Source organism: Dipodomys merriami, unplaced genomic scaffold (assembly GCF_024711535.1).
Source record: "Dipodomys merriami isolate MVZ:Mamm:240054 unplaced genomic scaffold, mDipMer1.0.p SCAF_1, whole genome shotgun sequence".
In the NCBI taxonomy this organism is placed as follows: domain Eukaryota; kingdom Metazoa; phylum Chordata; class Mammalia; order Rodentia; family Heteromyidae; genus Dipodomys; species Dipodomys merriami.
The window spans coordinates 81,101,970-81,127,250 of NW_027202270.1; the positions used below are offsets into that span (position 1 = coordinate 81,101,970).

The 25,281-nt window shown below is 34.0% G+C and overlaps 1 protein-coding gene and 1 pseudogene across 1 annotated transcript in view; one reads left to right on the forward strand and one right to left on the reverse strand.

Moving 5' to 3' along the window:
• Dpp10 (dipeptidyl peptidase like 10) overlaps positions 1-25,281 on the forward strand; it is a 1,479,312-nt gene that overhangs the window by 657,443 nt on the left and 796,588 nt on the right. The gene's annotated exons all lie outside the window — the stretch shown is intronic.
• The window catches only part of LOC138809780 (large ribosomal subunit protein uL14-like), a 98,042-nt pseudogene continuing 90,490 nt past the window's right edge, over positions 17,730-25,281 (reverse strand).

Here is a 25,281-nt window from a genome sequence, read left to right on the forward strand (position 1 = left end):
GCAATAATTTAAAAAATGTTCTCTAATTTACCTTATAATTTCTGATTTTATCCATAACTTATTTAGTCTTAATTACTATCAAATGGCTGGGGACCTTTACAGACATGTTTTGTTTCCTATTTGTAAAATTTTCCCATTACCACCGGAGAATGAGTTCTGAAACATGTATACTTATTGATGCTTTTTTTTTGATTTGGGTGTATTGAAAATAATGGGCATTCTTCTCTTGTACAATTTGAATACCTATGGATTTCATTTAGATCAATTTGCTGATACTCTTCTTCACCTTTTCTCATGTCCTTTACATATTTCTCACTACTTTGTAAATTTCAAGGAACAATCTTGAAATATTCCATTATTAATTTGAATTGGTGGATTTCTTGTTGAAGTTCTTTCATTTTTGTTTCAAGCATAGATTTCATTGCACAGATTTCATTTCAAAGTTAAGGATGAACTGATACATTTTATTATTACAATTATTTGCTCTGAAATCTCTAATATCAATCAAGTCTACCTGATATCTTATGGTTTTATGTCTTTACTGTTAAAGTACTATTTTCCTTTCAACAACTATAACTCATTTGTGTGTGTGTACACACACACACACACACACACACACACACACACACACACAATAGGCTGTAAATAGTAAGCTTGTATTTAATTCTATTGGACAATCTTTAATCTTTTGTTAGGTTTTTCAGGTCATTGACATGGTATGGTAATATTGATCAGCATACTGTTTGTTTCCTATTTCCCCATTTTACTTTGTTCCTGTTTTGTTTTTTGCTATTGTCTTTGGATTAAAGTTTTAATGACATTTCTCCAGTTTATCTTCTTTTTCAACAAATAAATTATAACTCAATTATTATTTGCTTTTAGTGAATGTTTTAGTGTTTATATAATATCAATAACACTATGTATAGCAAAACAAACTTCACTTTATACTCTCAGAGCTATCAGCTTATTTTTATCTTTATTATAAAACCACAATATGTTGTAGCTATCATAAATATTTGATTCTATTTTACAGAAAAATAAGTAATAGGAAAAGCACATTCCTATTTACCATGTATTGGTAGCATTCATTCATAAGTGCAGATCTAGATTTCCATTTGGTATTGTTTTCCTTTGACTTGAAATACTTCTTTCAGAATTTTGTGCATTGCCCATTGGTGAACTATAAAATTGAGTTTTGATGGCTCTTCTTCTTCTTCTTCTTCTTCTTCTTCTTCTTCTTCTTCTTCTTCTTCTTCTTCTTCTTCTTCTTCTTCTTCTTCTTCTTCTTCTTCTTCTTCTTTCTCCTCCTCCTCCTCCTCCTCCTCCTCCTCCTTCTTCTTCTCCTTCTTCTTCTTCTTCTCCTCCTCCTCCTCCTCTTCCTCCTGCTCCTCCTCCTTCTCCTTCTTCTTCTCCTTCTTCTTCTTGTCTTTATTAAATATGTTCACTGTGCCTAATATGAAGTAAATATTCTTTTATTCTGTGATTACTTCTTTGAGACTTTAAAAGCATTACTTCAATACCTTCTGATTCATGTTCAGGCTGAGAGGCTGATTCTTGTTTCTTTTTGTGTATTACTTGCTTTTTGTCTATGTGAGTTTAATATTTTATAGTCACAAACTATTAGAAGCAATTTGATAATATTGTGCATAAAGACTGCTTCCAACATCTTGTGATTGGAATACTTTGAAACTTGGTTCTGTAGGTTTTCAATTTTCATTAAATTTGAGGAAAAATGGTTATTATTTCTTCAAGGTGATTTTTTTTCTGTGTGCATGTTTCTCTTCTTCAGGGACTCAAATTGCATGTGTATTTAGCTCCATGAAATGTTTCATAGTTCACTAGTCTGCCACTTCATTTTTTCCAGTCTCTTTCTCTTAAATTTTATTTTTGAAACATTCTATGTGTTTATTTTCATATCCAGGCCTCTGCTTTGTAGTGCCAATCTGCTTTTAATTGTACTCTGTTTTTTCTTCTCATTATTTTGACACTTTGCATACTATTATATCATGGTATTATTTATGGGTATACTTCATTTGTTTTTTTCACATTGTAGGTCCAATTTTCCTTCTTTGAATACCTGGTTTTTCCCTGCATAGTGATTTGGGGTTCCTCTAGTCAGTAAGCTTAAGAAAATTTAAGGCTAATTTGCCCAATTTTCCATCTTGCAGAATCACTATACTTCGTTATCTAATGTTCAGTGTCTTGAAGAACATTTTTTCCTATATGCATTCTGATTTCTGTTTTGAGTCTTTGTTTTGATTTCAGTTGCATGATGATGACATAGTCAGTATCTATGAATCATCTTCAAGTGAATATGTGAATCCATTGACTCAGAATATTGTACTTACACAATAAATATTTAACCTTCCAGGGTAGGGTTTGTTTTAACAAGGTAATTATCCAAGCATGAGATTGTATAGCTGAGGTGAGGAATTATTTTCTACTATTTAACTATACTATCATTTCTGAATGTAACTTCACAATAATGTGCATTGTCATTGAAAAATTTTGATGTGTACTTCCAGTTATGAATATCCATTTGAAGACTTTCCCTAGCTTCTACTATAACAGGTTTCCATAACAACTTTCTAAACTCTGTAACTGGCCTTAGTATATACTCAGCAATATTGCTGAGTATATGTGTGTGTGTGTGTGTGTGTGTGTGTGTGTGTGTGTGTGTGTGTGTGATCAGTAACAATGTATCACATAACAAATTTTCTCCAACATACTCGTTCAAAAAATCAGTTAGAAAAATGTCAGTTCAATGTCTAGCTGCAAATTAGGAAAGATAACATGGTGTAATTGGATGAGATACAAACTGGGTTTCTGTGTGATTGGTCAGCATTTGTGATTATCTAGTGAGTTTTCCCAGAGATTTGACTGGGTTATCAGAGAAAATTCTAGTCGGTTTTCTTAGCTCAATTGTGTCCAATCAGGATGCATTTGCAGTCAAATTAATTAAAATTATCTTTGATATTGAAGGAAATGAACTGGGGAAATTTCCTAGGTCCCTGAATCATCACTTTATCTAATGTGATGTCATTCTTCCATATGAAGATTACATAGAAATTTCAGCAGCTTTGTAGATGTTTATTTAGGGAATAGATGAAAGAAACAAATAGGAAGATGATTTGTTCTTCTTCCTTTCTATTCAATGTTTTCACAGTAAGGTACATGTTAAAAAGGCCCTCCAAAGTACATTAAAACCTTTTTATCTTTTATCTTTTTATCTTTTATCAATTATGTTTTTAGAAATTTAACATACATAAACTAGATATTTTACATAATCAAAAATAGCATTGATTTCTTAATCTTCAGTTTCATACTTGAAATATAGTCCAAATGTATTCAGGCTTTTTGGTGGACTATAGTAGTATACAATTGTAAATTCCACTTGAAATACAAACTATTCTATATATATATTATATATATATATAACATATATGGATACCTGTCCATAATACTAAATTTGCTAGAAATTTTCCATTTTCAGTCTTTATTTATAAGGGTTGAATGCAAAACTTCAGTCTATCATAGAAAATTTTCTTATAAAACACTGTAAAATTGAATAAAAATAGAAGAATAAATTATACTTTTACTTTAATGTAGTCTTACAAGAACGGGATCAGAATATCTAAAAGATTAACGAGGAGACTTTGATAAGAAATGAATGAAATATTCTGGAATCTAAATTTCTTAGCAAATCAGATGTACTCTGAGTGTTGTCCTATTTAAATACCAAGAGCCTCTGTATAGCAAAGCAACGACCTTGAAAATTACAGAAGCCATATTTCAATCTCTCAATGAAGTTGGCATTTTTTGAGAGTTGAAGGAGGAAATCAAAATATCAATTTTAATATTATACACTGACATGTAGGTGGTGTAAACAATACAAGGATTCCTTTAAACTCTCTACCTTGAACCATTATTTATGGAGAAAACCTTAAAAAGGGGAAATAAAATTAAATAATTTGTGAATAGTATGATTAAGAATACAAAGATATTTGATTTCTTCAGCAACAAAGAACTGAATGTTAATATTTCCTAGAGATATAGGAGTTTTGCTTTGAGACAACATTTTGGTGTTTTTATTATTTTTTTATTGTGAAAATGCTCTGTAGAGGGGTTATAATTACATGGGCAAGATAATGAGTACATTTCTTATCAAGCATTGTAGCCTCCTCCTTTGTTTCCCCTTCCGATCCTCCCCCCGCCCCCCCACCCAATCCTCCCCGCCCCCCACCCCGCACCAAAGTTGTGAAGTTCGTTTTCGACATAACTACTTGTACATCTCATTGTTGAAATTTTAAAAGTAATAAAGCAGGTTCCGTATACATTTAGAATATAGATTCTTATTAAGTAGCTTTTATAAAATTTTAAGTCTTCTTTCCTACTTCAATCACAAGAATTATTCTTTGCCTTCTTATAATGACTCTTTTAACTTCTCCCTTAGGTAGAAAAATTATTTCTTGGAAGGCACAAACCCAACAGCAGCTTTTGCAAGAGTACTGAGTTTAGATATTACAATATAATTTCCATTTTCCAGAATTTGAGGGACCAGAAACCTTTGAGATTTATTTTTCTTCCTTTTCTGGGTGGTGTTGTAGGAAAGGAATGGCATATTTACATAGATTTCAATGTGTAAGCATCCCCAATCCAAGAATAATCATATTCTGCAATACTCAAAAATACTAAACTTCTTGAGTATTATTTTTTAGCTTGTGAGATATGAAGCAGAAGCTTATAGAGGTTAAGTAATACTAGGCACATAACAAAGTAGTGAAAGAGCGAGGATTAAAACTAGACTGCTTATTCCAATCTCTGTAGTCATCAACACTAGTTGGGATCACTGTGTTATATTGGTCTATGCTCTTATATCATGGTTTATTTTAGAATCTTACTTCATTAATATTTGTCTTTCCATTCTTCTCTGTCATTTCTTGTTTTTTTTAGTGTTTTCATCTTTAATGCCTCCAACTGCTATGACTGCATGTTGAAATGTTTCTATATTTTGCCTCTAAGTTAAAGTTTCACATTCTCAAATTTGAATGATTCTATCATTTGTGTCTTCCCATTTGAATTCCTTCCTCTATGCCCCAAAGCTCAAAGCACTGGTTCCCTTCTCTACCACTTTTCTTCTTATTAACTACACCATACTCACCATGCAAATGAACTTATGCCCCTACAACCTAACAATTACATCTTCAGTCTCAAATTCTTATTGTCAGTTTATATCCTCAAAAGATTGCAACATGAAATTGGGTGTTTTTTTTGTTTTCACTACAGTATCTTTCTTTAAAATGTCTCCTTCCACTACTCACTTTGTTTCTATTTCATTTGTTTATTTTAATTTTTCCTGTGTCTGTCTTCCCCACAGATTTTTATTTCAAGAATGACAATCTTTACTCATTTGGGACCAGGAAGAGTCCGAAATGTTTAGCTCTAGGCTTGATTTCAGCCTCAATGGTAATCATCTTTTGAGAGCTACATGGACTTCTAAAACATATCCAAGGGCAAGCAGATAATCTACATTTTTCTCTGCTTTGTTGTCTATAACTGATATTGAAATTGCCATTCAATTATCCTGGCCTAAGAAATCAAGGCTCTCTTAAATTAGTGAAATCATTTAAGGTGTTTAGAAGATACATTATAAAGCCTGAATTGTTATTGATTAATGGAAATATTACCTTTAAGGTCTGATTCGTACTCACAACCTGTGTACAGCTGAATCTTGGCCCTTACACTTCTATATCTTGCATGGTGCTGGAGCTTCTCCTCATTGTTTTTGTTGTGGCTGCTTTATTTTGCCCATACTATCTATTTGAACACCTGAACTCCTGTCCCTATCTTCTGTTTCCAACCATGACCATTAAATTTCCCTACTTCTTATACAGTTACCTTGCTAACATATGTCGAATCAAGGGCTTTGTGTGATAAGTACAGGTAATCATACTTGGTAAGGTCTTTCCCAACTTGGATATAAGATTCCATTTTATTTTACAATAACTATGTAACTATTAAGTGTAGTTCTAATATATGATGAGGGAGGAAATGCGATCTCACCAACTCTTCACATTATCAGAAAAATTTGTGCATTTTGCACAGAATGCCCCAAAAGCTTTATAGAATGACTATAATTCAACAATTTTTAATTTTTTTCTCTTCAGCCAACTCACTGTTGGGTAGCAATGGCAGTAGACATTGCATTTCTTAATCTATATCAGTCTTCACATTTCTTAAAATTCAAATAACACAAATGTGAATCCCTAGGAAGTCACCAAACCATTAAATATCTCATTTTTCTTGACTAATAAATATTGAAAATGCTCTCTCTATAAGTTTGTCATGTAATTCAGTAACTATATTTACTTGTTTGTGTATGTTTGTGCACGTGTGTGTATCATGATTATTTTATTTTTCAAATGGTGTTACCTCATAAATGTAATATTGCTGTTGTAATAATTATTTTTGACTCCTTATTTTCTTGGCTACATTTGTGTGATTGACATCTGTATATAACTATAAATATTTTCTAAGTTTTCTCACATAGAATAGTATCATAATAGTTCATTGGCTATGTGCATATGAACATATAAAATGATGCCTATCCAAATGAACGCCAAAAAACAACCCAAACAAACAAAAGGAGTATATCAATGACTTCCTTAAATGATAAGATATAGAGAGAGATATAGATAGATAGATAAATTTTCCCCTACAAGGTTTATTAAGAAGCAATGGAAATTGTAGCTACCAAATGTTATATTGATGTTCCTACTATAAGAGGAGATATCTTGTTATTTAATTTATTACACTTTCCTATTACAATTAGTAAAAGCTAATTATCACAAAATTCTAAAGCAATAACAAAGACATATTAAAATGAAACACTGAGCAGATGCAAATAGGTATTGCACCGTTGTGTTCCTCTCCTAAGAGTATCCTCCTTTGGTCTCACAGTATGTGAATGCCTAGATACCTATATAATTTATCATGACCCAGTGTATTTTTTAAGCATCTAATGTGTTTACTTGTAGACTTAAAGACACATTCTAGCTACAAAAAATGAGGGAAAATAAGCAACCTATATTACTCTGGATCTGTCCATTTTCCCAGCCTGTCCATTTACTTATGAATGGTACAATATCATTCTTTTTGACAGATGAGTAGAATTCCATTGTGTGTAAATTGAACATTTTCTTGATCTATTTATCCACTGAGGGGATTATGGTTAATTCTATATCTTGGCTATGGTAAATAATGCTACAGTGAGCCTGATTGTGCTGATAGCTTTTGTATGTCCTTGTTTATGTTACAGTAGTAGAATTTCTGGGTCATAGGGGAGCTCTATGTTTAGTCTTTTGAGGAACCTCCATACTGCTTTCCAGAGTGGTTGAACAAGTTTATATTCCCACCAACAGTGTAGCAGCATTCCCTTTGGGATGTAAAGGGTTGCACTGTTTGAAAATTGTCCTCCTTATATGATTTATATAACTGTAACCCCTCCGATATGACTTTAAAACAATAAAATGCATAAAAAATAATGAGATGAAATATTGAGAAGTTTGCTCTTATTTTCCACCTTGGCATTTAAGCATACAAACTGCTGGTTACTTTTTTCTCAAGTATTGTTATATGTGACCAAGGAAAGTCTGATGTTTCCATTGGTTTATGTCAACACTAAGTTTTTCTTAAAGCACTTAATAGTTTTCTGTAGTTTCATCTATGTGTCTATTATAATGAAATATCTTGGCATAAAATTATTTTTGGGGGGCTGGGGGTTTAGCCCAGAGAAAGGGCGCGCCAGGCCCTGGGTTCGGTTCTCAGCCCTGGTTTAAAAAAAATATTTTTGGATAATTAATAAAGCTCCACTTTTGTAGTAGGCCTACAAGGTTAGAAACACCTTTCATTATTCCCTGTTTCAGATCCCAAGGTACAGGATGCTTTAAATAGATGATGTGGTGCTTTTTTAAAGGAAGGAAAGAAACCATGGAACAGTTGTCTTTTTCTCATTTAGTAATGAATCAAGCTGACCTTCTATCCTTTGTGTACCAAACTCAGGATAGAGCTCCTGAGCTGAACACAGACCATATGAAGTAGAATGAGAAGGGAAGTTTTGATAAATGTAAATAAATGTAAATAAATGTCTTGGGTTCAAACAGCAATCATTTATTTTTGTGATTCCTACATGTTATTATTTACCCATAATCAGGTAGAAGATTCTGCAAAAGAGATATCATTATTTTTTATGGGGAAAAGATAGCATAGCATGCATACATGTGTATCTGCCAAAACCTTTTTGTCTCCATTCACATTTTCTCTAAAATGTCAGGTGACATTCTAATTTGTTTATTTGTCATTTCCTTCCACTTATAAAATAAATATATACTGAACAGCCATTCATTTCCAAGGGATTTTTAAGTTCCATGAATTCTTATGGCAAATGAGACTGCTTTCACAGAGCTTCTAGGTACACTGCATTTTTTCCAAGCCCAGTTCTTCAACAGCCTATATGAGAAGCAGGTTAGTAATTTGCTAACAATGTAGATATCTAGAGTCACTTCAACTGTTGATTTCTGTGAAGGGGCTCTCAAGTCTCTATTTTAAACTGTAATTCTAGTTGTTTTTTTTTCTTTTTAAAGTATTGGCACACTGATGTACTGTTGTTGTTCCTACTTTTCAGTCCTTTCTGTACTTGATTTCTTTATTTAATTGTAAAAGTGTTGCACAGAAAGGTTACAGTTACATAATGAGTACACTTCTTCTTCAACAATGTTACTTTCTTCCTCATTTTCTCTTGCTTCTCCCCCTACACACACACACACACACACACACACACACACACACAAACACACACACACATACACACACACACACACATACCCTTCACACTCAAGATATGAAGTTCATTTCCAACATAGTATCTAGTGAGTATCACTGTTGCAATGGTTCACCCTTTGTCCTGCCATTTCTGTTATTACCCTTTCCTTTCTCAGTCAGATAAAATTATATACAAGATAAAGAGTACAGAAATCAAAACCAGTGACGACAGGGCAGAAAACAAAGGTTAAAAAAAAGAAAAAAAAGAAATAACAACAAATAGTAGATTTTTGTTTTAAACTGCAACTCACAAATATTTCTTTAGATACACATAAAAATAAAGCAGCATTTCTAGCCATATGAAGCAGCATGTATAACTGTACAAGAAATGAGATAGCAAACAATATTTGCTTTTCAGATAAAAAGTTTACACACTAATTGAAATTCCCATGATTTAACAAACAGCAAAGGGAAGATATTTACCTCTTAATACATTAATGGATGGACATTACAGCTTATTTTATGGTCAGATCATTCTCATGTACTGTATAGACTGAAAGTTTTGGAATAATCTAGAAGTTGGAGCTATGAAATCTGATGAATAAAGAAACAGATAAGACCACCTAAAACATGGATTCTACCTTTAATCATTATTCTATTCTTTGAAACCCTTCTCAGGTGAATCTATTTAAACTAGTATGTTTTTCTTGGGTGTATTGTGGGTTTTGTTTGTTAAAGTTCCCTTTGACACTGAAAATTTAAGAGGTGGGAATGCATGGTGTGAGCTGGCTCAGTTCATGTCTATTTATTTACCACTTAGCAGCCTGGTGGGTGCCATCTGGGCAACGAATACAAATATTCAATCTACCAGAGGCAGACTTCAAGGCAAATATCTGAAGTCACGTAAACATAGTCTATCTCTCCTATTCTATTCATTCATCTTACTCTGAAAATATGTATTACATTTCTTCCATGAGAGAATTAAATGGTGTTCAAATGTTTACCTAAAACAAATATTGATCATTTTGCTGTGTGACAGAGAATCTTGTTCAGTATTATGTGTGCTAATGCATTTAAATGTAACACTGTAAAAGAACTCTGGTTATTACTCTTTTCTTGCAAATGAAGCTGAAGTCTAGAGAGATAGAGTAACTTGCTCAAAGTCACCTGTTAGAGTGAATTTTATTTAGTATCTAAACTCATACCGTTTTCAACAGAACCCTTCCTTTCACCTTATATGCTATACACTGGATAAGTCACAGGGCATTACATCATCAGTGTTCTTATTGAGACATATAAGTGAAAAGCTAAGATGTACTAGATACTGTTAAGTCAGTAGGAGGAGCAGAGGACTCAGAGAGGACTGATGTCACATTATGCTATTATTGGTAGGTCCAATTTGTATTAAATGTGAAAGAAAATGCCACATTTAGGCAACAATGAGCTTTCTGTTCTTGTTGGGGTATAAGTTTTGTGATTGGCTATAAGGGAGAAATGGTGAACAGAAACTAAGGTCCAGATATTAAAGAGAATTCTATTCCATGACAAGAATATTGGACTTCTCTTAAAATGATAGAAGTGTATTAAATAACTGACCAGATACATTATTATAATTCACTTCAAAGAAATTGATTTTCAAAGAACAGTCATTTATAGTATCCACTTTGAGAAAATAATGAATCCAAATAGCTTGTTACTACATATTTTAATCTTTTCAAAAGGAAACAGATGTGTTTCTGAGAAAGTTTGCAGCCATTTGACTCTGAGGAAAGGGTAAGCATAACAGGATTTTCTGTGCTACAGGGAAAATATTCCCAGCTATTTTTCTGACCTGGAAAACTATATGTATCATTGTCCTACTCTATTCTCAGGAGTCACTGTTGAGGATCTTGTGAGCTGTATCCAAAAAAGATTATGCTAATTTTTAAGATGACATTTGTTCAAAATAGCTGGGTTGTTTAGTGCTTTGAGGGCATAGAATCAAAAACAACAACTAATAATTGTATATGCTGCTATCATAAATGTACATATGTAAGCACAAGTCTTTATAGGGTAATTCTGGAACCAATGCCTTAACTACAATACCAATTCCAAGCACTCAAATTATGGTACCCTTACCTAAGAAAGCTATCAGGTTACTGTCCAAAGACCATATAAATATAAACATAGATGATTTTAGAATTATTCTGTCTAGTCCTACTCCAGTCACAGACACACACACACACACACACACACACACACACACACACACACATTCTCTCTCTCTCTCTCTTTCTTTCTCTCTCTCTCTCTCTCTCTCTCTCTCTCTCTCTCTCACACACACACACACACACACACACACACACACCACTGGTTTCTGGGAAACTGTTTTTATTTAATTCCCATTTGACATAAAAAGAGATTAAATCGTAATTAAACATTTTTAATTGGATAAACTTAGTCACAATTTTAGGTATACACAAATGGAAAAAGAGCAGGATTTTTACTAAAGGATGACAATGTCTAAAGTATGCATAATTTACTTTTGGCATTCTGAAATTACCTGCCAATTGGAATAAAAATATGTATTGATTCAACTTTTCTTTTCAACTGACATTTGAAGAATACCAGTTCTCAAATTGATATGATTTCTAGTATCCCACACATGTATTTTATGAAACAGGTAATCATGGCTTCTTATTTTGTGGTTGGCCTGGCACTAGCCTGTGAGACGGGGTTGTCATTCTTCCTAACCATGAGATATTGTTGCTGTGATTGGATAGTGACTTTTTATGATCCACATAAAGGTAAGAACTTAAGCAACTCTGTCATCATGCATTGGCTAGCTAGAGGCTATATACATTTTTCATAGTAATGGCAACTTTTGGTGTTTCTTTAATGTTCCTCTGTCTCCATCACAATGGAGCTCATGCACTCTGTTTCTTCTGCACAATATATCTTCCTAGGTCACACCTTTCCTGCCTCAAGAATTTTAATGAGAGTTATAAATCTACAGAGTCCAGATACCTGGAAATCTCCTCCTGACCTTATCCTTCATCATTTTTCGCATGAGAACTTGGTATGACTTTGAGTAATGGTATGTTTTAAGAAAACATATTATAGAACTAGGCTGAGCCCTTTGTTCCACAGCAGGACTCCCATGACCCCACCAGCCTTCTGCCAAAAGTTCTGCTGTTGATTGTTGGTTTAACAGACATATAGAGGTTCTTGTGATGTTCCCATTTTTTTACTCAAACTACGCTCTCCTTTTCTTGATGTTGCATTATTTTTTGTTCAATCAAGAACATTTTTCTTTTGTTTGTTGAATGCAAAGAGTATATGAAATCTAGAATAGAGGGGTGTACATTTAGATGTTGTTACCAACCTGCTGAGTAATTCTCCATTCTTAGTCTCTAAAGTGGTTGGAGCAAGGCTAACTTTTAAGATTTTTTTTGGTAAATTTATGCAGCATTAGTAAAATATTGGGCCAGCCATAAGTTCTAGCATAGATGTAATAATAATGCCATTGTAGAAGGCTGAGCAAATCGTACTCTGATTTTTAATTTATGGAGTATAAGAACTATAATACTTACTTTTAGTTCATTTTAATTTTCATCTAATTGTACAAGAGGTGACAGTGTATAAATTTAATTCATGTATTCACTGTATGTGGATCAAATCATGATACTTTGTATTTAAATAAGATACCTATCATGTCTTCATGGCAAACATTCAAAAGCCTCCCATCTGGCTACTTTGAAATATATAATATAGCATTATTGTTTGTAATCATTTCACACTTACTTATTACTTTTCTATAACTATAACTTTGTAGTCACTGATTCCTATCTTTCAATTCCAATCTCTTGCCTTCCCCTCATTTTACTCTTATCTTTTTGTCCCACTGTTTTTATTGTATCAATTAGTTTTACAAGGGAGTTTCATTTTGACATTTCCATGTATGAATAATGCATCTTTCTTTTCAAATCAGCATTTGCACTCTTCCTCATCTTCTCTATTCCTTCCTAAATGAATCTCAGAAAGCTCCACTGCTCCGTTTTAACAAATGTTTGTATAGTAAAATATGTATTTCTGTGACACAAACTCATTTACATAAGATATAGTAAGATTGCATGATATATGTCTTTCTGAAATTGGCTTTTTACAAATGATGCAATATCATCCAGATTTACCCCTGATTTTACAAATAAAGAGGATATCATCATTTTTATGTCAACCTAGCACTCCATATTTTATTTATTTATTTTTCTCTTTTTTTATTGTGAAAATACTGTACAGAGGGGTTACAATTACATGGGCAAGATAATGAGTACATTTTTTATCAAGCATTGTAGCCTCCTCCTTTGTTTACCCTTCCCATCCCATCCCAGCCTCCCCCCTGCCCCCCACCCAATCCCCCTCCACACCAAAGTTGTAAAGTTCGTTTTTGACATGACAACTTGTTATATGCCACATTTTAAAATTTTACTTTCTGATGATTATTTAGGTTGATTCCCTATCTTTGCTATCATGAACCGTTTTTAGTGAACATAGGAGTACAAGCATATATTCAACTAATTTCAGCTTTTCATGTATATGTCAAATAGTGAGAATTTTGGTTGTCTAATTTTAGTTGCCTTAGTGTTTTTGAGGAATATCTTTAATGTTTTCCACAATGAATAGACTCATTTACCTTCTCTTTTCTCCCTATCCTTAGTAGCGTTTTGCCCTTTGATAATAGCCATTCTTACTATAGTGACATGATTGTGGCCTTTACTTTTTTGTTTGATCAACACATTTTTGAATGATTGTTCACTTCTAGGTTTTCTTTTGAAAAAATTCATTGATGACTTTGCACATTTTTTTTACTTCTGAAAATACCGTACAGAGGGGTTACAATTACATGGGCAAGGTAATGAGTGCATTTCTTATCAAGCATTGTTGCCTTCTCCTTTGTTTCCCCTTACCATTCCTTCCCATCTTCCTCCCCACCTCCATTATCGACATAACATCTTGTATATATCATTGGTGCAATGGGTCCACCTGTATCTCTATTTAAACAATTTGTTTTGTTTTTTCCCTTCCCCTCGACAAATTTTACCAACATAAAATACAGAGAAAACAGGGGTTATACCATGGGGGAGGGATATACAAAACAACAAAGAAATATCTTACAAATATGTTAGACATAATAGCAAGAAAGTAAAAACATTTGAGTCCTTAACTTAGAGTTCATTTTGCTTAACATCAAATTATCTGACCATTTCTGCTTGTCTCAGACATATACTAGTTATTGCAAATAAGGGAAACCATGGGACCTTTGTTTCTTTGGGCCTGGCTTACTTCACTAAATATAATTTTTTCCAAATCTTTCCATTTCCTAACTAATGGGGCAGTGTCATTCTTTCTGATGGAGGCATAGAATTCCATTGTGTATATGTACCACATTTTCTTTATCTGTTCATCTACTGAGGGGCATCTGGGTTGCTTCCATTTTAAAAATTAGATTATTTGGGTTCTTCTGTTTTGTTAGTAAATGGTTCCAATTATTGCATATATTATATATTAACTTTTTATCAGATATGAAGTTTGTGAATATTTTTACAGTTGTATAAGTTATGTATTTACTCTATTGAATGCGTCCTTTAATGTGCAGAATTATTTCAGTTTAATCTACTCCTTTTAGTATGGTTTTGAGTTTGTTCTGGGTTGCATATCCAAAACTTTTGGCCAACTCCAGTGTTATGAAGTGTTTTGTATCTTTTCTTTTAAAAACTCCATACTTAGAAACTTGAAAAAAAATTCATTCCTGCACTTTGCAGACACAGAAGGAAAGAAATGAGTTGATTATAGAAGGGAAGATTATAAAGGGGATTAATTTTAGCTGGACCATTGCAATCCTTCAGTTTCAGCTCATGCTATAATCAGATATGAAAATATCCATTCCATGTTGGTATTTCTCAGCCAATATCAGTATTCCTCCTCTAATTCGAAACTGGTTTATATTTTCTGTGAAATAACTTCCATAGCCAATGAGCTATGGTATGACCCCAATTTAGGTGATCTTGTGAAACTGTAAGAAAATGCAAGTGTTATGAGCATATTTAAGGCAGGCTAGAGTAAACTTTAAATAAATAAGTTAAAGTATAAAAATGTATTTTCACTAGTACTGTACCACTTGAATACAACGCCACTTCTGTATTTTCACCTTAAGATACTTTACCTTCAATGGGTTTATATGGTTGCCACCCCATTGTAAGTCAAGAAGAAATTCTAAAACGCCTTTGTGCAACTAATAAAAGATGTTAATAAAAATAGATTTCATAAAATAGAAGTCACGAATTAGTTAAATGTGAGCAGAGAAAAAGAGGACTGGGAAAAACTCCAAATTCCTAATGTTCAACATCTCTGATGTTACAGATACTATAAGTTTTTGTTGCCAGAAGATTCTGTATAGATTGTTAACAAGGGAAACACATCTTTAATATAGTTAATAATTCAATATATATCCTTCAAATATAAAAAAGGGATAGGAACTGATGTGTTGGGAGGAAAGGGATGAGAATATTAATAGGGGTAACTGATTAAGATGCATTGTACTCCTAAACTGTTGTTGTATAGCAATTCCTATGTACAATTACTTAAAGATAATAAAATTAATTTTTTGAAAGAAAGTTCTGGGGCTGGGAAGGTGGCTCAGTGGTAGAGCACTTGCCTTGCATTCATGAGGCCCTGGGTTTGATTCCTTACCAGCACATAAGCAGATAAAAGCCAGAAGTGGTTCTGTGGCTCAAGTGGTAGGCCCAGACTTCAAAAAAAAGAAAGAAAGAAAGAAAAAGGAAGTTCTGGGTGTGTTTGAAATCCAAAGAGCATCTGATTTGTTTCATTATAGTAGATTAAACAGGTTATGGAATTAAGAACAAATGAAAATATTCCTAAGAAATTCAAGCTTGTTTTAGCATAAGAGACACAAAACAAAATACAACTCATCAGGGGCTTAACCCTGAAATGCTCACCACTCAGGAGGATGAGTTCATTTTAAACTATCCTGAGCAGAAAAGTTGATGAGTTGCTTACCTCCAATTAACCAGCAAAACAGTTGGAAGTGGAGCTGTGGTACAACTGATAGGGCACTAGCCCTCAGTGATGAAGCCAAGAAAGAGCACCTGAGGCCCTGAGTTTAAGCCCTAGAAATGGCATCAAAGAAAGAGACAGAGCCAGGCACTGGTGGCTCACACCTGTAATCCTAGCTACTCAGGAGGCTGAGATGTAAGGGTTGTTATTCAAAGCCAGCCCGGGGAGGAAAGTCTGTGAGACTCTTATCTCCAATTAATCACAAGAAAACTGAAAGTACTGCTGTGGCTAAGTGACAGAGCATTAGCCTTGAGCTGAAGAGCTCAGCACCCAGGCCCAGAGTGCAAGCCCATGAACACACACACACACACACACACACACACACACACACACACACACACACACACACACACACACACACACACACACACACATACACACACACAGAAGAAAGAGACAGAGTTAGAGATCAAGACAAAGTGAAAAGAAATAAATTTAAATAATTATATTTTGTCAGCAAAGTAATTTAATGTTGTGTAGAAAAGCCTTGAAACATTGGTTTTGCTTAAAAGTTTAACAGTATACTTAATGTGTCCAAGTTCTTGCTGTTTCTACAAAACACCCCTGTGTGTGGATATCAATGGTAAGTTTTAGTCTGTCATTTGCATTATTTTATGGAATTCAATGTATTATTTGGTTTTGTTCTTTGGAGAATTTTATTAATACCATTCTGAAGATTGTATTCAGATGTGGAAGCTTTTAGTGTATGCTCAGAGGCAGTGTGTGTGTGTGTGTGTGTGTGTGTGTGTGTGTGTGTGTGTGTGTGTGTGTGTGTGTGTGCGTGTGTGTGTATTTGTGTCTATCAGATATCAAATAAGCTTTATGTTGTGAATACTGAATTGACTCTTTAGATATAGAAGCAATGATAATAGATACTTTAATAATATGAAAAGAGAACTAGATTATAGTCTTTAATCAATGTGTACTCAAAATTATTTCCATTTGTAAAACTATTCTTTTACTAATGATAACAATTTTGTGTGTTAATTGGCTTGAACTCAGGGCTCTTGCTTCAATTTTTTTTCATTAATTACTGGGACTCTGCCCCTCTATTTATGGCTTTTGTTAGTTAATTGGAAATAAGTGTCTTTTGGACTTTTCTGCATATATATTAAGTGAACAATTAGCCAGAAATCACAAAAATCAAATACCAGTTACAAGATAAATGAAAACAAATGAGGACTGCTTCAGCTCTTCAACTATGCTATGATTTTTACCATTATATTTGTATTCCAATAAGTCTACTCAGTGGATAATTTCAAAAGAAATTTCCAGTAGACCAAAAATGGCAGAATGAAGAGGCTAAAATTCCATCACTTTGTAAAATCAGTACAAGATTGATTGCACTGCATTTACAAGGCTCACAAAGTCTGCCTGTATTATACTTTCTCAAGATGCTGAAAATTAGCCAAAATCATGCAACAATAAAGGCAACTCTATAAGTCTATGAAATCAAAGCAGCAAAATACAAGCATAAAATTAATCATGGAGAACAAAGAAACATAATAAATATTCCAGAAATAATTCCATGAACTTTGGCTGACTGACCTTCAACAAAGTTGACAAGAATGGGCAATAGGTAAAGCACAATCTCCACAATAACTACATTGGGAAAGTGTATAGTCATATGTCAAATGTGACTCTTCTGAATTAATATTGTAAATTCTACTGTTGTCATATTCTCTACATTTAATTTTATGCTTAAATGTTGCTGCTTTGATTGATAGATTTGTAGAGTTTTTTTAGAACAAATAATTTTTAATGGGGTATTAGATTTTAACAAATGCACTGAAGGATCATGCGATAATGCTTGCATTAGAGGCAATTCTGGGCCCCAAGTCTGAACATTCCTTTGCCATAGGTCCTGTGATGGCAGAACCTTTCATCTCCCCTTTATTGTTTACTATGACAACTGCATTATCTTCAAGATAATGGAACACACACCTTTTCTCCTGTATGACTTTTGTTGTCGAATTACCACCACCGGATTTATCTTCTTTCTTAGCTCTGGTTTGCCTTTCTTGACTGTAGCCATCACCATGTTACCTACACCAGCAGCAGGAAGTCTGTTCAGTCATCCCTTCATCCCCTTCACAGAAATGATATACAGGTTTTTGGCTCCAGTGTTGTCAGAACAGTTTATCACAGCTCCTACGGGGAAACCCAGCGAAATCCGAAATTTCCCACCAGAAGAACCACCATGTCCTCTCTTGGACACCTTGGATGCCGGAAAAGGACAGAAAGTTGTAGATTATTTTTACATCAGATAATACAATGACACCATCTTCTTCATTCTTGCTCAAAATTTCTTTGGATATGTTGGGGAGGTCATTGTTCTCTACAAATTTTAACATTTGTTTCATTGCTATAAAAATAGACTTCTGGAATTCGAATTGGAATTTGATTATTGGAATTTTGGTAGACATATGAGTATTACTTGTATGGGCTATGACTTTTGATAGTTTAAGCATTTGAAAAAATGTAATTCTCCAGATCCATAAACAGAAAATGTTTTGCACTTATTTATATTGACTTTAATTTAAATATTTTACAGTTTCCAGTGTAGTGTACAGATATTTTTTAAATTTTATCTGAAAAATTATTCCTCACTTTTGTGCTATCATTAAAAGGATATCAAAAAAGGATATTTCACCATTAGAATGTAGAAAAACCACAAATTTTGGGGCATAAATTACATACCTGCAACTTAATGAATTTGTGGTATTTCTACTACTTTGTGCTGGAATCTTTATGATTATTTACTATGTAAGATTATGCCATTTGCAATCCTTCTTCTGAAGATTGTTGTTATACTTGAATCTGAAAATTTTCCTGGTAGCTCAGGAGTTAAAAAAATAGTGTGCATCTTGGCACTATAAGTATGTGGTTGAATCTTTACAAAGATATGGCCTAATGGGAATTCTTTAGAAAATTGGTAATGTGTCTAAGAAGAAGCCTGAAGGTCCATAGTCTTACTCTTCCTGTCTTTTCTATTCTGGACATAAGATGAGTGGCTTACCTCTACCATTTATTCCTCAACATGCTTTTCTACCTTGCTACACATTCAAAAGAAACAGGTGTATCTGGCCCTGTGTAGAAACCACTAAGCTATACAGCAGAATAAAATTTTTCTTCTTAGAAGTTAATTAATTCATGTATTTATTACAGTGAGTGATCTAAAATAATTATGATATAGATCCTGCAGACTGTCCAGTTATTTCCTCACATAAATCAGTTTTACTCTCAATGATCTTGAGATATTTCAGAACCAGTGAGTCACAGTATGTGTTTGTTCCTGTTGAAAATTCAATAACTTTCTACAATAAAAAAACATAAAAAAAGAAAATAGAATAACTCAGTTTTTAGTTTAAAGAAGTGACGAGCAAATTCAAGTTCCATTCTCTAACTGCCTGTTGAGAAATATAGGCAAATTTAACCTTTGTGATTATGTATTTATTATCATTTGGATAGTGATTATAATGATTATAGAAATCTTATATTATTACCTTTAGGATTTAAGAAAATCAATCTACAGTCAATACTGATATGTAGAAATATGTTTATATGTCTATTAATGTATCCATAATAAATATAAATAATATAGAAGAAATAATAGTAAATTTAGAGATATTTGCCATAAGAGGACAACGAAGAGATTTCAATTATGCTACCGGTGTTTAATGTGGAGTCTATAAGCAAACTCAATGTGTATATTTATAGTGTTCATACTTAAATAAAATAGATTTGAGCTCAATAACCTGGAATGTTGGTTTATATGATCACAATCAGTTAGATTAAAGGGTAGATGCTCTAAAACAAACACAATGAAGACCCACAAGCTCATGAAAGTATAATGAGCAATATAATATAAGGTGATGAGAGCTAATACTTCATGCAAATGTGACATTATGTATCTCTTTGTGTTTAAGAATATTCTTGTCAGCTATGCAAATGCTAGTCATTATTTCTCAACATGCTCTGATCGCAAAAGAGCACAAAGAAGATTCTATATTTCACTCATTTAGAACATTATTATATTGTACTTTTTAATAGTTTTTTATTGTAAAAATACTGGGAAGAGGGGTTACAGTTCCATGAGCAAGGTAATGAGTACATTTCCTATCAATCATTGTTGCCTCTTCCTTTGTTTTTCCCCTACCATCCCTTCCCTCCCACCTCCACAACTACACACCCGTCCTGCCCCCACCGCTGCCTAAATTGTAAAGTTCGTTTTTCAACATAGTGTCTTGTACATCTCATTGTTACAATGGGTCAACCTGTGTCCCTATTCAAACATTTGATTTTTCCCTTCCCCTTCCCAAATTAGAGAAGTGTATATACAAGATGCAGAGCAATGACATCAAATACAGTGAAAACAGGGGTTATACTGTGGGGGGGGGACATACAAAGAAAGAAAAATCAGATAGTACATTATAAGTTCGTCAGAAACAATAGGAAGAAAAAAAGGGACACTTGTGTCACTATCTTGGGGTTGATTTCGCTTAACATCTGGTCATAATTACATAGCTTTGGACTTTCTTCGGCTTATCCTACATGTGTACTCATTATTGCAAATAAGGGAAACCATGGAAACCATGTTTCTTTGGGCCTGGCTTACTTCATTTATATAATTTTTTTTTTTTGGGTCCGGTCGTGGGACTTGAACTCTGGGCCTGAACGCTGTCCCTCAGATCTTCAGCTTAAGGCTAGCGCTCTACCACTTGAGCCACAGCGCCACTTCCGGCTTTTTTCTTTTTGCTTATGTGGTGCTGAGGAATCGAACCCAGGGCCTCATGCATGCAAGGCAAGCGCTCTACCACTGAGCCACCTTCCCAGCCCTCATTTATATAATTTTTTAAGTCTTTCCATTTCCAAACAAATGGGGCAATGTCATTCTTTCTGATGGAGGTGTAGAATTCCATTGTGTATATATATACCACATTTTCTTGATCCATTCATCTACTGAGGGGCATCTGGGTTAGTTCCATATCTTAGCTATGGTAAATGATGCTGCAATAAACATAGTTGTGCTGATAGCTTAGTATGGTCTTGTTTGTGATCATTTGGGTAAATGCCCCAAAGTGGGATTGCTGGGTCATAGGGGAGCTCTATGTAGACTTTTTTGAGGAACCTCCATACTGCATTCCAAAGTGGTTGAACAAGATTACACTCCCACCAATAATGCAGTAGGGTTCCCTTCTGGCCACATCCCCTCCAGTATCCATTGTTATTAGAGTTCTTGATTATAGCCATGCTAACAGGGATGAGGTGGAATCTCAATGTTGTTTTGATTTGCATTTCTTTTATGGCTAGAGAGGTTGAGTATTTCTTCATGTGTCTACTGGCCATTCTTATTTTCTCTTCAGAGAAGTTTCTCTTTAAGTCTTTAGTCCACTTATTTATCCAGCAGTTGTTTCTTTGAGGATTTGTGGTTGGGTGATTTAATTTTTTGAGTTTGAAGTATATTTTGGATATGAGATCCTTGCCCATTGTATGCCTAGTGAAGATCTTCTCCCAATTCGTAGACTTTCCATTGATCTTGCTAAAAACTATCCTTAACAGAGAACAGTGTTGGAGAAATATCAATATGAAATTTCAAACTTAGTACAATGCCACAGTAATCAAAACAGCACAAGAAGAGACCTGAGGAATTGAAAACCCAGAAATGAACCCACAGACCTATAGCCACCTAATCTTCCATAAGAGCTAAAAAAGAAAAAAAAAAGAACCTAGGAAAGACAGCCTATTCAGTAAATGGTGCTGGCAAAATTGGTTAATTACCTGTAGAAAATTAAACTAGATCCTTATATATCACCCATCACCAGAATCAACTCCAAATGGATCAAAAACCTCAGAGTCAAAGCAAACACCCTGACAACATTATAGGACAGAATAGGATAAAACCTAGATCTCCATGGCACAGGCTGAAATTTTCTTAATAGAGACACAGAAACACAACAAATCAAAGATAAGTTGGACAAATGGGATTGCATGAAGCTTCAGAGCTTCTGCATGGCAAAGGATATATTGTACTTTTTAAATAAAATGAAGAAGAACTAGAGTCTATTACTATCCTCGATAAATATTCAGAAAAAATATCTGGCAGAGAATCATTTAAAAGTGCTACAATTCGGTCACCAGAGGCTTATACTCATAATCCTAGCTACTAAGGAGGCTGAAATCTGAGTATCTAGGTTCAAAGCCAGACAAAGCAGAGAAGTCCATGAGACTTTTATCTCCATTTAACTGCCAAAAAAACAGAAGTGGAGCTGTAACTAAAGCCATAGAGGGCTAACTTTCAACAAAAATTCAATGACAGAGCCTAAACTCTGAGTTCAAGACCAGGACTGACACACAAACACAGCACACACACACACACACACACACACACACACACACACACACACACACACACACACACACACACACACACACACACACACATTTAAAATTCTTCAGGTATACTCTTTTCAGAAAGCAATAGATTCTTTATCATAAGGTCAGGTCACATAGCTTTTTCAAATATGATAAGTTAGAATAAAACAATATGCTACAGTTTTTTCCAGAATTCCAATAGTAGTGGTAAATTAGTGTTCACTCTCAATGATCATACTTATTAACATGCTAACCGCTGGTTACCATTTTATTGGCTATCAAACAGATAGGCATCCATGACTAATAAAAGTGAATAGACATTATTTACAGCCTATTACCTGATTTACTCTAGGACTAATGATCATAAAAATAATAATAGAAAAACTAACCTGCTATTTAAATGATTTTACATTCACAATCCTTGATACTGGTTGTTCGTTCTTGCCTCCCTCATTTTAAATAAAAAGGCATTGAGAAATTTGGAATTTTCTCAAATTAATTTATCATTACACTTATCCTTCTCCTAATAAAACTGTTTATTTGGCTTCAGGCATGAAATTGTCAGATAGTAAAAAAAAACAAATCTCCCAAATCAGTGCCAATAATCTTCCAAGTATTTTGTAAATTAATAAATTAATATTTATGAATGTCAAAAGGTTACTTTTCTTACTTTGCAATTAAATGTCATCTTTCTTCATAAATAGAAAATAATTAGTGAATCAATATTTATGCCATTGTCTGCTTGCCAATTAAACCCTTACCCTAGGAATTCACAAATTACTTTTCCCTTGACGAGTCAGCACTATGGAATTCTTTTTTTTTTTTTTTTTTGTAGTTATCACCTACTTTTTCTTTATTGATCAGTCTGAAATGAAATGTTTTTTGGTTTTGTCTTTATTTTTTAATTTATTTTGATTTATTTTTTTATTGTGAAAATACTGTAGAGAGGGGTTACAATTACATGGGCAAGATAATGAGTACATTTCTTACCAAGCATTGTTGCCTCCTCCTTTGTTTCTCCTTCCCTTCTCTTCCCATCCCCCCCCCCTCAGCTGAAAGTTGTAAAGTTCGTTTTTCCACATAAGGTCTTGTACGCTGTTGTCATTGTTGCAATGGGTCTACCTGTATCCCTATTTAAACGATTTGTTTCTTCCCTTCCCCTCCACAAATTATACCAACATCAAATACAGTGAAATCAGGGGTTATACCGTGGGGGAGGGACATACAAAACAACAAAGAAATCATCTTATAAATATGTTAGAAACAATCGCAAGAAAGAAAAAAAAAACATTTGAATACTTACCTTGGGGTTCATTTCACCTAACATCAACTTATCTGACCTTTTCTGCTTGTCCCAGACATATGCTAGTTATTGCAAATAAGGGAAACCATGAGACCTATGTTTCTTTGGGCCTGACTTACTTCACTTAATATAATTTTTTCCAAGTCTTTCCATTTCCTAACAAATGAGGCAGTGTCGTTCTTTCTGATAGAGGCATACATAGTGTCTTTATTTTTCTTATCATCTTCTTTATCCTATGCTCCTTGGTCTTTGCTCATTTTCATTCTCCACCACATTCCTGAAGTTCGAGCCAAGGAAGGAACTCACACAGAGCACTGTAGGCAGCAGCAGAGGAGTGTGAGTAAGACTGGGCACAGGAGAAGAAAGCTACCCTTCAGGCCTGATAATTTCATTCCAAACCATTTAGAAGCTGACATTAAATTTCTAGATCTACAATCAGAGAATCCCTTTCCCCCAAATATTTTCCATTATGCTTTTTTTCTTAAATAGAGAATGCTTTGACCAAAATGCCCCAGTGTCATTGGTGATGACACTGGAGCAGGAGCGGAGAGAGAAGAATAAACTAAAAGAATAAGAGCAATAAAAAGAGATCATCCACTTGTACAAATAAGGAAGTTAGGCCCATGGTTGAGATAAGAAAGGTGAAGCTAGAAAAGACAAGAAAGATGGAAAGATAGAAAGGGAACACTGTAGAATTCAGCAGTAGGTTGAAGAAAAGTCATAAATGAGTCATGGATTGGGAATGGAACAAATCACATTGATGCCTTCTTTCTGCGCTGCTTAAAAAAAAAAAAAAAAAAAGCCCATATATCACCTAATAGTTATCTGAACGGTAGCCTGACTGAAGAGGATGACAATCACAATAAGCCAAGCAGACAAGTCACATAGCTACAGGGAATAATCCTAGAAACGGGTTTTACGATTTAGCATAGATATGTCTTTTTTTCTTAAAAGAAACAATCTTAGCTTATATTTTATTCATAGAAGCCATTCTTTACTCCATTGCCTTGAGTGATTTGGGCTGTGTGTGGATGTGAGAATCATAGCTTTAAATTCACCTGTGCCCTTGAAACAGCAGCCAGTACTACATTCAGCATCACTACAACTCTCTGCTGCTGTTTTGCCTTCTTTTTATTTTTTTGTCTTCTTTGTGAGCCTATTGTGAATCACTCTTTTCATAAAATTGGGTTCAGGTGCTGTTATTGAATTAGCCCTTTTTTTAAATGTACACACATATACATCTCAGAGAGAATATGTAAATCACACATGGACAACAAAATGGCATCAATTCTTTGAAGCTCATTTGAAGAATCTCAAATCTTCTCTTCATCCTGGTGAGAAGGGATGGGCAGGGATTTATTAGTAAAGAATGCGCATGATGCATATTAAAGAGAGAGTAAAATTATATATTTTCTTTCAGATAACAAAAGTAAGTACAGTCTTTCTGCTTTTGCCTCCCACTATAAAGAATAATTATAATCCGTCCTATTTAGTGTTTACTTGCAGAGTGAATTTAAAGACACAAGGAAACATTCACAAGTATTTTAGTATTGTTTTCCAAAGATATTTTCCTACTGGAAAATTCCAAACAGCTGTAAAAATACAGAAAGGTAAATTCTATTGTAAGGACATTCTGCCTGAGGATCTCACTGGTCAATGTCATGCATGAC